Source organism: Anolis sagrei, chromosome 2 (assembly GCF_037176765.1).
Source record: "Anolis sagrei isolate rAnoSag1 chromosome 2, rAnoSag1.mat, whole genome shotgun sequence".
Lineage (NCBI taxonomy): Eukaryota > Metazoa > Chordata > Lepidosauria > Squamata > Dactyloidae > Anolis > Anolis sagrei.
The window spans coordinates 103,131,212-103,145,089 of NC_090022.1; the positions used below are offsets into that span (position 1 = coordinate 103,131,212).

The following is a 13,878-nucleotide window of genomic DNA, read 5'->3' on the forward strand; positions in this document are numbered from 1 at the left end:
GGGTTGGCTGCTGCTTGCCCTTGCATCGTTGCTATCTGCTGCTGAAGGGTCACCAGCTGTTGTTGCATCGCTTGAGCTTCAGCGGGATTCATAGTGGCTGGGAGAAGCAAGGACTTTGTTGGTGGTTAGTTCAAACTGTTGTACCTCAGAATAGATTCACCTTGCTTACTCAGACAAAACCAGCCAATCTTGAGAAGTAAAAGAGTTTATTGAAAACAATCAAAGTAAAAGCAGTAAAAGATTCAGTGGTTACAAAATAATAAGTCCAATATGTTCCTTGGAAGCTTAAGCAGAAGACATGAAGCAAAACCAGAAGCCCCAAACCAGGAAGCAGCTTAAGGTTACACGAAGCAGGCTGTTGCTAAATCCTTAGCCCCGAACTGGGCTACTGCAAGCCATATTGCAACGTTGAACTAACACAGGATCTCTGTCCAGGCAGATTACTTATACGTTTCACAGCAAAACAGCAAACATCAAACAAGCCTTAACGAGCAGTTTTCCCACAGATGAGGTCAACCCTTCTCTGCCAGCCGTGCACTCCTTCTCACCACCTGGCCTGCGCGGCCTTGCCGGCCTTGCATCCCACCGACTGTCTGACCTTGCTTCCCAGCAACTGCCTTATCACTCACATTCCGATCTTGTGAAGACATTGAAGACACAGACCTGTCTCTAAATTCATGGGAAGAAAGCTGAGAGCCCACATCTGCACTATTCTCAATCCCATCTGCACTCCCATTCCCATCACATTGGTGCTGAACCACAACACCCCATTAGTTTCAGTTACTTCTTTCCTGAAAATTTACCCTGGACTGGCAGCTGAAGGCAGCATCATACTTAGCACCTGAATAATGTAATATTCCTTGTCCATCAATTACCAAGGATCTCCGCTATAAAAGCAAAAAGTAACTAAATGTTATTGTTGTGCTCCAAAAGGAACGTCCTTATCTCATATTCCATTTGGGTTGTAAATATAATAATCACCTTCAGGGAAAAACTAATTACAAGTAACTTCTCTCACACACGCACACATTCACACACTTGCTTTACTATCTGAGGTACCACAATCTGACAAGAAAAACATCACTATTTTATTGCCCATGTATTTCATTGTGTGAAGAAGAATATTATTTCAGTATAAACTGAAACTTTTGTTTGGAAAAGGCTTTTGATGGTTCTGCTCAAAGTTGTTTAGACATTTTTCTAGCAAGAACATTTAATTTCTTCAAAACTTTTATTGCTCATAAATGTTTTTAGGATCTGGGCTCAGTGAGATCTGGGTTTGCAAGGAGATGCCATGTTCAAATAAATGTGAGTTCATCTGGAGCAATTGGTGTATATGCATGGAGCATGGGAGACACACAGATGTAGAAAAACCTGAGACATATTTCAAGATAAGGGAGAATAATCTGGAATGCAATATAATGTGTATGCTGTCAAATCACCTGGAATCCTGTGATGAGACCTTTAAACCTATGGTGATATCTTTGTAAGTTCTTTCTAGGAGTACTCAGACATGGTTTGTTACTGCTGTTTTCTGAAAGTACGTACCAGCAATATAGCACCTGTTATTCTTTGGCAACCCCCATCCAAATATAACTAAACACGACCTTGCTTAGTTTCCAAGATGAAATGGGATTCAGTGCCTTTGGGGTTTTTAGGCACCACATTACTTTGAATAGGCTGTAAGATTTGTTTTCCTTACTATTGTTTTTGGGAAAGGGGCAGAGGTGAAGAAGATTGAACAAAAACATATTTTGTCATTGCTTGTTCAATCAATATAAAACGATTAAGCAGTCCAAATGCTGAAACATGAGATCTAGGTTTTCAGTAATCTGACTCAGGAATTCTCTTGTTAGCAGTGCCCCTGTATCAATGAGGACAGAAAATAGGTTGGGATAAGAATTAAGGCAGTTCAACACCACTTTATCTGCTATGGCTGAATGCTATGAAATCATGGGAGTGGTACTTTACAAGGGCTTGAGCCAAAGAGTGCATGTGCCTCACCAAGCTATCGCTCCCAAGATTCTGTAGCATTGAGCCATGGCTGTTAAAATGGTACCAAATTGCCTTAATAAATAATGCCAGGTCAGTCAATAATAAGGCACATATAATCTATGATCTTCACAAGGATGAAGGGGCTGACCTGGAATTGTTAACTGAAACTTGGCTGGGGGATGGTAGTGGCCCAACCTGGGCTCAGGCCCTCCCAGTGAGCAGGTGAAGGAAAGTGGTCTGGGGTAGGGAGGGTAGCTGTCATCTATAAAGATTATCTTAACCTTACCAGATTACCTACCAGGGAGCTGAATCACATTGAGTCTGTGTGTCTCAGTGTGAAAAAGAGGGATAGACTAGGGATTATGTTAGTGTACCATCCACCCCACTGCCTAACAGACTGGTCTTGGCAGTGTTGTTGGAGTCACCCAGATTTTTGCTTCTGGGTAACTGAACATACTAATGGAGGCTTGTTTGTCAGGTGCCGCTCAGGAGTTTATGAGAAACATGGGCCTATCCCAATTGGTTTCTGGACCGAAGCACTCAGCAGGTCATACTCTTGATGTGACTTTCAGCTTGGAACAACTGTGGGGAAAGGTGACCAATACTTCTGAGTTGTCATGCACAGATCATTTTCTGGTCAGGGCTAGTATCACAGCTACAACCAACACCTGCAGGGGACTTATCAAAATGGTCCACCCTTGAAGGCTAATTAATCATTTGAGATTCTAGAAGGCCTTAGAAGGTTCTATGGCTGGCATCACTGATGATCCAGTTGAATCCCTGGTCAATAAATGGAATCAAAATCTAGCCAGAGCCATTGACATAATCACTCCCAACCATCCTCTTTGACCTATTACAAATTAGGCTCCCTGGAATACAGAGATCTTCAGTGAAATGAAATGGGAAGGATGATGACTAGAGCACAGATGGCAGAAAACTCGACTTTTATGCAACAGTATAGAAGGCACCTTTGCTTCTATAAGGTAGCAATGTGTGCTATGAAGAAAACATATTAATGTGTGTCTTTTATAGAAATATATATATATTTATAGAACTTGTTCAATGTTTATGTGTTTTAATTATGCTGTAACCTGACTTGAGCCATGAGGGTAAAATAAATAAATAAATAAATAAATAAATAAATATCATTATACAGTATAGATGCCTCTTTTGAAGTGGAAGATATTAGGCTGGTATTTCAATTGGCAGCAGGTTGCACCAAATCAAGCTATTGAGTTGAAACAGTAGTAGTGGTATACCACCTATCAGTCTATTGCTATCAAGCATTTAAATGGTTAAGATGATGTTGCAGTAGAATTGTACTGAGATGGTTTATCTTGTAAAGTTCTGAAAAAAAGGCCTAACTATTTTTATTTTTAATTAGCTGTCTGAACATAATCTTATTTCCCAGATAAAATGCTGGGTGCTGGGGGAGAAGAAATATTCTTCCACATGCATCTTCCCTTTTCTCAGGAAGCTATAAAGGGAAGTCAGAACAATATAGATAAGCTGTTTCTATTTGGCTGAAAGGTTTGGCATGAAACATTGAATGGACTCAACAATTGAACATAAGCTCTCAGGCTGTCAATTGTTCTATCACTGGATTGTGGAAGAAAACTGGGCACTGTGACATTGTTTCATTCATTCATTCATGGGCAAAATCTCTTTCCACTGGAAAAAATGTTCTTGTTATATGTAGTTTCCATCAGTTACCTCGGACAAGAGGGTTTTTTTTAATGCTATTCATTGGAAAGATTTGATAGTGTGTGTGTAACCTAACGCAGTAGACATATCTTTTGTAACCTGAGGCTGATAACGATTAGGTATTTTGCATATATTATGCAGAGATTAGTGATACTCTGTTGCTGCAAACAAAACTAGGTTGAAGATAAACAAATGTAAGGAAATAGCATAAATGTTTGTTGGCAGTTGGCACAAAGCTCATGCCATGATGAATTTGTCAGTCTTGGTGCAACAGTGAACTTTATTCTTTAAATATGTTCAGAATTTAGAAAAATATAAGTACGGATTCCAACACCCAGAATTCTTGAATCAAGACTGAATATAGTGGCTGTGAGACTGTGAGCGTTGGAGTTAAAAAGTAACTTTTTCAAATTGACTGCATCTATCTATATATGTAAAAATGCTCTGTTCATTTTGAGTGACATCATAACTCAAAATCTGCTGGACGAATTGCCACCAAATTTGGCCACAAGACACCTACTAACTCAAGGAATGACCATCACTGAAAAAAAAGATTTTGTCATTTGGGAGTTGTAGTTGCTGAGATTTATGGTTGCAATCAAAGAGCATTCTGAACGCCAACCAATGATGGAGTTGAAGCAAACTTGGCACACAGAACTCCCACGACCAACAGAAAACATTAGAAGGGTTTGGTGGGCATTGACCTTGAGTTTTGAAGTCGTAGTTCACCTACATCCAGAGAGTACTGTGGACTCAAACAATGATGGATCTAGATCAAGCTTGGCACAAGTACTCCATATGCCCAAATATGAACACAGATTGAGTTTGGGGAGAAATAGACCTTGATATTTGGGAGTTGTAGTTACTGGGATTTATAGTTCACCAACAATTAAAGAGTATTCTGAACCTCACTATAGAATTGGGCCAAACTTCCCACACAGAATGCCCATGACCAATAGAAAATACTGTGTTTTCTGATGGTCTTTGGCGACCCTTCTGACACCCCCTCGTGACCCCCAGGTTGAGAAATGCTGCCTTAAGGCCATCCAGTCCACCTCCCTTCACCACAGCAAGAAAACATAATCAAAGCCCCCCTGACAAAAACCATCCAGCCATAGGTATAGATAGATATATATGATTCATACACACATATGTATATGACAGATATAATATCATAGATTTGAAAGGGACCCCTAAAAAGGGGTCCTTTTCAGAGTAGGCAAACCAGGCAATCTCCACATCAACACCAACAAAGAAACAACAAGAAATACTGTTTACCCACAAGCATAAAGAAATTACATATATTAGAAAACAACACTTTCTCATTACTTTATTTTCCATATCACCAGACTGGGACACAGCAATGCGTGGCAGGGGATGGCTAGTCTATCTATATATATATAGAGAGAGAGAAAGGGTGGGAGAGGAAGGGAGGGAGGTGGAGAACGTTGTTAATCTACAGAACATTTTATATATATTGCACATGTAAATTGTTTTAACATTTACAGTTTAAGCCTTTCCAAGTGACCCAGTTAAAATTTGCATATTGGCATGAAAGACCAGAGGAACCATGAACTTCAACTAAGAACCTCATCAGACACAAGCCCTCCCCCATTTCCACATACTTCTAAGATATTTCAGGAACAACATGCCATGAGCCCTTCACATGATGTAAAACTACTTCCGGTTGTCATCCATTACACTTCATTCCTAAAATGTAGTAGAAATGTAGAGAAAAAGGGTAAGGGGAGGAGACTGGGAGAAACCATCTTTTGAGCTCCTGTGTGGAAATGACAACTAAATAAGGAATAAGTAATACGCAACTGGTGAGAGGGGAATATTTAAGCATGATGCATCCCAGTCAGGATTGGGTGAAAGGTGTCCCTCTCCGTGTTATTAATGCTGGAGCATTTGCTTTCCTGGTTGGTGAGAGTAAAGCTTCTTGTCCTAAAACATCTGGAGGGCTAGACTATTAAAAATAAATGGGCCTTTTTTTAGTTAGGAGAAAGACAAACTACCTTGCCTGCAAAAGAAGAAAAGAGGTAAATTGGCATCGTCATTGTTCCTAGTTGCTGCAGCTTCACCATGCTGCAATTGATCCTCTCCTTTCTTTACAGAGATTGTCAGTATCAACTGCCCTATAAGGAGGAGAGAAGAAGGAAGAAAACTGTCTCTATCTCAATCTTTTCCTACAGGCTATTTTAATACGTTGTTTAGTAATATTTTTCTGATCTTCAAGATTCCAAAGAATGGCTTTGAGGGAATACGTATGTTACAGCCATGGATAAATACAGATGACACAGTGGAAGTAACGTGATTAAAATAAAATTCTGTCTTTAAGGATGTGAAATAAATACTTTATTTACACAGCAGATTCTGTGTTATGATAACACTAAAAATGCAAGATAAATGCCCTATGCTTTAGTCAGTTGTTCAGAAAAGAGCCAGTTTACAAAAGCTTCTGCTTTAAATTTATTTTCCACTAAGGTGTTCAAGCCTCCAAGGTGTTCAAGATCCCTTTGTCCAGAAAACTGTTATGTATTTGTCTCAAAAGATGTTGCTCACCAATAGGTTATCAATGTGTTATTTAGCTTTGGATCTACATATCAAGAAAAACAAGGTACATAGAAATGATCTGCTATAAACTACCAGGTTGTTATCTGCAGGAAACAGCACCTCACTCTTGCATTCATTTCATGCTACAGAACTTTTAGAGTGCTTCACTTGCCATATCTAAGAAATTGTTACCCAGAATATGTTCCAGTATTATTTGATGTGCAGTGGTTCTCACGTTTTTTCAAGTGTGAAAGAAGCTGGTGATCATTTTTAAAAATCTGAACCATAAAGTCTTTTGTTTTCTCTGTAAAATAGTGTTGATTCCGCACCAAACAATTACCTCCATGATTCCAAAGCACTGAGCCATGATAGCCAGAATGCTGTCAAACTGCATACAATGCCCTAAGATCAGCTGGGGAGGTCCTGCTCTCAGTACCACCGCTGTTGCAGGTACGATTAGTGGGGATGAGAGACAGGGCCTTCTTGGTGGTGGCCCCTTGGCTATGGACCTCCCTCCCCAGTGATATTAGATCATCCCTCTCCCTCTTGGTGTTTAGAAAACAACTTAAAAGTTGGTTATGCAAACAAGCATTGGGTGAGTGATAATAATATCAAAGGAGATAGATGACAACTTTGGCATCATTGCAATATCTAAAATGTCTAATATGTTTTAGGTCTATGAAGTTTTATAGTTTTAATGCTTTAATGTATAGTTATATGTCATTGTTTAAATATGTGATGTACTGTTTTTATTATTTGTGAGTCATTGAATTTTTGCCATTCAGTTGATGTGCACTACTTTGAGTCCCCCAAGGGATGAGAAAAGTGGTATAAAAGTGCAATAAATAAATAAAAATGAATAAATTATTGTACCATGTAGACACATCCTTAGTCTAGATCTGGTCATTCTTGATATAGCGCCTCCATCTGATAAACCTTTTCCAAACTTGGAGACTCTTTATTCCCTTTCTATTTAAACAGTTGCTGGTATGGGTGACTTATGATGCACCATAAATTTCACGTGGTTTTCTTAAGCAAGGAATACTCTGAGGTGGTATTGCCATTTCCTCTGAAATATAGCCTATAGCATCCAGTATTTCTTGGCAGTATCCATCCAAGTACAAACCAGGAGTGACCTTGCTTGTCTATGAAGATAAAATTGGGTCTGGTGCTTTTTTAATTAGGCCCCACAGGGGCTAATACAGAACTTCCAGAACATTTCTTTTAATTCCCCAGATCATGGTTTTCCCTTGCATTCATTCCTTCACTCTATTTCCAAGAATACTTCAACATCCACTTTAATTAATATGTTTCTTTTATTAATTTCAGGTTTGGAAAAATTTACATAAGATAGGTTGCTAGTATCTCACTCCATGTAGACTAAACACAATGTATCATACTGGCAGATTTGGATGTTGAACATATCCAGCAGATCATGCTAGCTTTATTAATCTCTTGTGAACTGTTATGTTCAGTTACAAGGCTTAGGTATTGGCCTGTGGGGACATTAAATTATGGTGTTTATTAAGAAACTGCCACAAAATATTGTTAAAACAGGGTTTGTAATCACGCATACCTCTATCTGTTGTTAGATTGTAATATCCAGCAGACCCAGATATCACATCTAATTCTGAAGAATGCTGGAGTTGCTGTTCAGGATTCTCTGGAAGTATGCACAACTCCCACTTTTGTGTTATATCATGTAGACATTCATTCTGTTGCTAATCCAAACAAGGACAGCTGTATTGATTCAGTTAGTGAATAGTAAACCAACACTTACGGAATTCTCTTTGATTCTACAGGTCTACATTAGTTGGCGACTATCAACTGAATTTGTGTGTCAGCTCACCTATAAATGTATTATAGCTTCATGTATTTCATAGGGTTTTCTTAGGAAGAGAATCATTAAAAATGATTTTATCAGCTTTTTCCTCTGCAATATTGTCTACAGCCCTTGGTATTAATCTATCCGACAATTTATGACTAGGGCTGATCATTTTTAGCTTCCTAGATCAGATGGGATCTAATATCTTTAGATTATCTGGGTCCTTGCCTATTAGATTTAGGGCATTGAAAGGAATAGCCAACAGCCTTTTGTATTGATTGTTCTAAACTTCATTCTAATTACTGTAATCGTCTGTCAGCTGTACTCCCCAAGATAACAAATGATTGATTAAATGTTCTTTATATTGCCAGAAATGACACATTTTCAGGTTATTACACTGGTATATTGACAGCAGAAACATTCATATTCTACTGTAACACAAATCACAATACTGTTGTATTGTCAGTGAATCAGCTGGAGGCACCAGTTGGAACTGCAAAAGTGAGATCTATAATTTAAAAGATGTACAACATATCTCCTGGTACTGATGACTCCCACAGTGGAATGTTTTGTAAAATATTTATTGACAGCTTAGCAGAACCATTAGGCAACATTATTAATGGAGTTATGTGTTGTAAAATGCTGCTCAAGTTTGACAAGTCAGAAAGATCATAGTTATTCTAACACCAGGGAATGATAGTTCAGCACTATGGTATTTTGTTGTTGTTGTTTATTCATTCAGTCAATTCCGACTCTTTGTGACTTCATGAACCATCTCACACCAGAGCTCCCTGTCAGCTGTGGCCACTCCCAGTTCCTTCAAAGTCAAGCCAGTCACTTCAAGGATACTATCCATCCATCTTGCCCTTGATCGGCCCCAATTCCTTTTCCCTTCCATTTCCCCCAACATTATTATCTTCTCTAAGCTTTCCTGTCTTCTCATGATGTGGCCAAAGTACTTCATCTTTGCCTCTAATATCCTTCCCTCCAGCAAGCAGTCGAGCTTTATTTCCTGGAGTATGGACTAGTTGGATCTTCTCGTAGACCAAGGCACTCTCAGAATTTTCCTCCAGCACCACAGTTCAAAAGTGTCTATCTTTCTTTGCTCAGCCTTCCTTATGGTCCAGAATTTACACTATGGACATTTTTTAATATAAAAGATGGAAATATTCAGTATGTGCATGTATCAATTCAAATGAAATGGATTTTGTCCCAAGAAACAGCTTTCATCCTCCCCCTGCCATATGTTTATTTTTGCCAGATGGCAATTGAAGGTGAATCTTGCAAAATGCATTTTCTTCTCTGCATAATCTCAGTGAAAAAGGAAAGTCAACAATCTAATTAACTTTTACTCCATTAATTGCATGTCAACCACTGAAGCTCGGGTTCTGCCACAGTGATCTTCATTTTTTTTCTGCTAGTAGGTTCTTTTTCTCTTTGTATATACACTTTTCTTTGTCGTACACCCATTTTGATCTTTTAAGAGTCCACTTGTTGAACCAGATTAGAAATACAGCTAATTCACTAGTATACTACTCACAATTAGTGGCTAAGCAGATAATGCTGGAACATCCACAAGAAGAACGTGAAAGCAATTGTTGTGCCCTGATTTTGTTCTCCACCAGCTAGCATTCAGTGGCTCTCTGCATCTGAAACTTTAGGTTGCATTTAGCAATTGTGGCTATTAGCAAGTGATAAATCTATTCTTTCTGAATTCATAAAATCATTTCCACCATGCTATAGCTAGCTAAGCTCCTTATTTCCCTCTGTTCTTAAAGAAAACAGAAAAGCACAGCAAATGATGGCTGGTCCCTGACCCACCAATTGAAGGACAATATTTAGAAAAAATACAGGAGAAGTAGGGATTACTTCAAAAGCTTTTATTTTTCAAAATGCTGTAGACTAATTTAGCTTGGAATGGAAAGGAAGATTCAAGGGCATGCTCCCTTGCAATTTAAACTATTTCTCTTTTACCTTACATGTAACTTTGTAAAATGGATGTACTGATGAAAAGTGGATCTATCCATAATTGCAATTACAAGTTTCTTAACATGGCCCCTTTCAAACCAGATCTGAATTTACCAGAATGAAACTGTGAGTCTTAAAAAATCATAAATCCATTGTTTTCTAGGATGCCATTGATGTTGGAATCCTGTCAGTTTGGCAATGTATTTTTTTTAGTATCTCCAAATTTATTTCTTTCATTTGCTTACACCAAGTGAGTATCTATAAGATAGGAACTGTTTTCATACGATGTTTGAAAGCATAATATATGCACTATTGGAAGATAGCTCTAAATCTCTAAAATGATTTGAAATATAATATTTGGATCATAACATATGTGTTTTTCTTAGACAGAGGATGGATGTCATGTGGGGTTGCTTTTATAACTTTGTCTAAGCAAATTTATCTTGAAACAAATGCACATACTCTAAATATAAAAAGTATGCATGCAACAATATATTTTTATATATGAAGAAATAGCTGCTGTTTGCAAGAGTACACTTACCTTTCTAAAGCAGAGTAGAACAAAGCCCTGAATGTGTTCAGCGTTTTGACAAAAGAAGGCGTGTTGAAGCTGAGACTTGTCGCTCATGGAGGGTGTTGGAACAGATGGATGTATGAAATCTAGAAGCCATTAAATCAAGTTTGAAACAAACAGGAGTGATTATCCATCCTTAAGGTGTTCCTTCTGCTATGAAATAGATCAGCAGTGATTATAGTCCTAAATGTTAATGTTTGCCATTTCTTGTCATGCTGCTATTGTATGCCAGTATTTTCCGAGAACCAAGGCTTATGATAAGAAAGCCCAAGTTGGGCTCTGTCGCTCAACTTGGGCAGAAGCATCCTAGGATGCTAAAAATTCCTTGTGTGATTAGGTTAGTTTCACAGTAAGCAAATATTTATGCCTAACAGTTATCATGTTCAATAATAGCTTTCAAAGAATGTATTGTGGGTCTGAAAAAGAATAGGAAGGATGCTGATAGGAAGGATGTGGGATGGATAACCAGATTGGAATAAAATGTGGGGAATTGTTAAAGCACGCCTAGTATCCCCCCCCCCCCCCCCCGGGCCAAAAATCAGGCTTCTACTTTCTTTTTAAAAAACTAATCACACTGAATGTGATCAGATCTGAGTTGGTCCTCAGTAAGTATAACTAATGACACTGACCTAGAAGAACCTATGGTCTTGTGGTGACCAGCATGAGAAATGAGCTATCAGAGTGCTACATCCTAACATTGGAGATCAGCCCTCTTGGGTTCATTAATCCAGGCATTCCTGCCCAGTTGAACTGGATAGACCAGCAGGATCATTTTTCACAACTGTGAGGGGAGAAGTTCTGGCTGTGGGCCAAAGTTTATATAAGAGGCATGTATTAGATACCGGGAATTTGTTTCTAAACAAATTGGAACACAGCAGTACAGTCATCCATCCTACTTAATCGGACACCACAGGCCTTCTTCATTATTTTTTCCTATTTAATTTTATCTTGTGTGAATGAGATTGTGGAAACCAATGTGCTCAGACAAAACCATTACAGAGTAATGGGATTTGCTTAACTAAGTTTATACAACAAACAAACAAACAAAAATAAGTGATAGGATAGAATTCTACCTAAGACACAAATGGAAAACCCTGCATCTTGTATTGCCATTTTCTATTTGGGATTGGTGGTGATATGTTTTAAAATCTAATTTTCTCTTACCAATTAGTATCAACTATGTTGTGCAATATAGGAGTCTCTCAGTGCAAGATAGAGTCTATCCTCTGTTGTTGGTTGTTGCTTGAATTTGCCTATTTTCATGAATGTTTCCCTCCGTAAGGATCTAAAGCGAATGTATTTCATAATGAACAGCTACTCAGATCTGGGGGAAAATAGTAGTAAAGGTTTAGGAGGAACCTGAGTGGTGTCATGCCCACAGGAATACAGTAATACACTGGCTTTGTAAATAGCATTGATCTGTCATTGGGGTGGAAATCATGGAGGCTTCCATCATTCTCACCACTGGTTAATCTGCTAGGGCTTGCAGTTCAACAATACCTGAAAGGGAGATAGCTAGGAAGAAAAAGGAAAAAGGAAGTGTAGTCCCATTTACAAATATAGGGAAAAAAGTGATAAGGAAACACTTTCCTGGAGGCATGAGACATGTAATATATCCTTGTTCCACAGGAAACATATATTTTTAATTTGAAAGACAGACAAGATTTTAGAGATTTTGAATAAAATCAAATGTAATTAACTTTCTAAACAATTATGCTGTTTAAAGAATGGTCGACTTCAAATCAACAGAAAACAAGAACAGATTTATCCACTTACCAAAATATCAATACAAGGAAAGTTACAGCATTTCAGCTCTTCTGTGATGAAAAGCAAAATTGGAGGGGATTTCCCTTTGAGAGAAGACTGTAAATAAGGAAAATGACCTCTGTCTAGAAACTGTTTGTCATGAATGGCTAGAGCCAGCATTATATAGCCAGACCTTTTCAGTAGAAGTCCATATGCAACTCATCGTGCTTAGTCATGAACCAGAGAGACCTCCGTCAGAGTCAGGTTTGCTGTTAAACAGTTACACTTCTTTGATTACTTTATTATTTCCAGTTCCCACAATAATTGGGTATTAGTGAACTGATATTATCCATATTCTCATAGCGAACATTTCTGCTTTTAATTAAAGGGTGTGATGAATAAATGTGGTTGGGTTGCTGTAAGTTTTTCAGGCTGTATGGCCATGTTCCAGAAGCATTCTCTCCTGACGTTTCACCTGCATCTATGCCTGGCATTAATGTGGTTATTAATGTGATATAGTTGTCGTTTGCCTTCAAGTTGTTTTGACTCATGGGGGCCCTAAGGTGATCCTTTCATGTAGCTTTCTTGGCAAGATTTCTTCAGAAAAGGCTTTCCATTGTTATTTCATTTCTTCTAGGCTGGGAGAGTGTCACTTGTCAACAGTCACTCCATGATTGTTGTACGCTTTTCTGGCTGTATGGCCATGTTCTAGAAGCATTATCTCCTGAGTTGTTGTGTACCTCTGAGGATGCTTGCCATAGATGCAGGCGAAACGTCAGGAGAGAATGCCTTTAGACAATGGCCATATAGCCCGAAAAAACCCACAACAACCCAGTGATTCCGGCCATGAAAGCCTTTGACAATACATTATCTCCCGACTTTTCACCTGCATCTATGACAGGCATCCTTGGAGGCTGTGATCCCAAAGCCACATTTTTACTCTTTTCCTGAAGTGCAAGAGGGAGGGGGCTGATCTAATATCACTGGGGATGGAGTTCCACAGCTGAGCGGCCACCACTGAGAAGGCCCTGTGTCTCCTTCCCAGCAGGCAGGATTGAGACCCTTCTTCACTCTCAGACCATTTCAACAGGCTGCTATTTTAATTCACCATTTTACTGAAGCAACTTGTAACAGGAATTACTGAACTGCAAGACAACTAACGTCACTAGAAAATATTGTAATATTATGAACAATTTCTCAACTTCTATGTATGCCTTATAATTTGTATGAACAAGATGATACATATTATCTGTTTGTCTAATGATGTGAGGAGTTGTTCAAAGTGTCAGCATGCTATACTAGAGAGGTGAACAAGAACTGTCAGGATCCTGTGGATGGTTTTGGGCTTTCAGTTGATACTTCTCATTCTAATGCACCTTCACAGATTGGAGTAAAAAAATAGAGCAGGAATAAGAACTTCTTCTGGCACGGTGTTCTGCTTTAATCTGTTTCATTCCACAGAAGAAAGGGTCCCAAATGGCTAGTCACCTTCTAAGGGTGTGATTTGTTA

General features: G+C 38.6%; 1 protein-coding gene across 3 annotated transcripts in view; it reads left to right on the forward strand.

The window, feature by feature from the left end:
- HTR4 (5-hydroxytryptamine receptor 4) overlaps positions 1 to 13,878 on the forward strand; it is a 207,847-nt gene that overhangs the window by 78,450 nt on the left and 115,519 nt on the right. The window lies entirely within an intron of this gene.